The sequence below is a fragment of the Cystoisospora suis genome, assembly GCF_002600585.1.
Source record: "Cystoisospora suis strain Wien I chromosome Unknown contig_1917, whole genome shotgun sequence".
In the NCBI taxonomy this organism is placed as follows: domain Eukaryota; phylum Apicomplexa; class Conoidasida; order Eucoccidiorida; family Sarcocystidae; genus Cystoisospora; species Cystoisospora suis.
Window position 1 is genome coordinate 6,305 of NW_027154717.1, and position 328 is coordinate 6,632.

The window sequence follows — 328 nt, forward strand, 5'->3', positions numbered from 1 at the left end:
AAGGAGAAGAAGATGTATGACAGTGAAGATCTCTTCGTAAGAAAGCCATAGAAAAGATCTATCGATCTATGTATGTATCTCTCTGTCTATTTAGATGAGACAGAAGAGGCAAGTTGACTTGCTTCCCTCTCTCATTATCTCTATCCCTCAATCTTCGGTTTACATAGACGATCTGGGGAGTGCGTGAGAGGTAGCAAATGTAGGCTCAGAGTCAAGACTCTCTTGCACGTCAGCAGTCTTGAGAAGCAAAGCGAGAGGGAGGGCCCACGAGCCATAGAACAGACAAGGATAAGATTCATCATTTAAGCAAGAGATAGAGAAAGACAGG

At 43.6% G+C, this 328-nt stretch overlaps 1 protein-coding gene across 1 annotated transcript in view; it reads right to left on the minus strand.

Annotated features, from left to right (window-relative positions):
• CSUI_004174 (heat repeat-containing protein) overlaps window positions 1–328 on the minus strand; it is a gene marked incomplete at its 3' end in the record, with an annotated part of 7,043 nt that overhangs the window by 6,051 nt on the left and 664 nt on the right. The window lies entirely within an intron of this gene.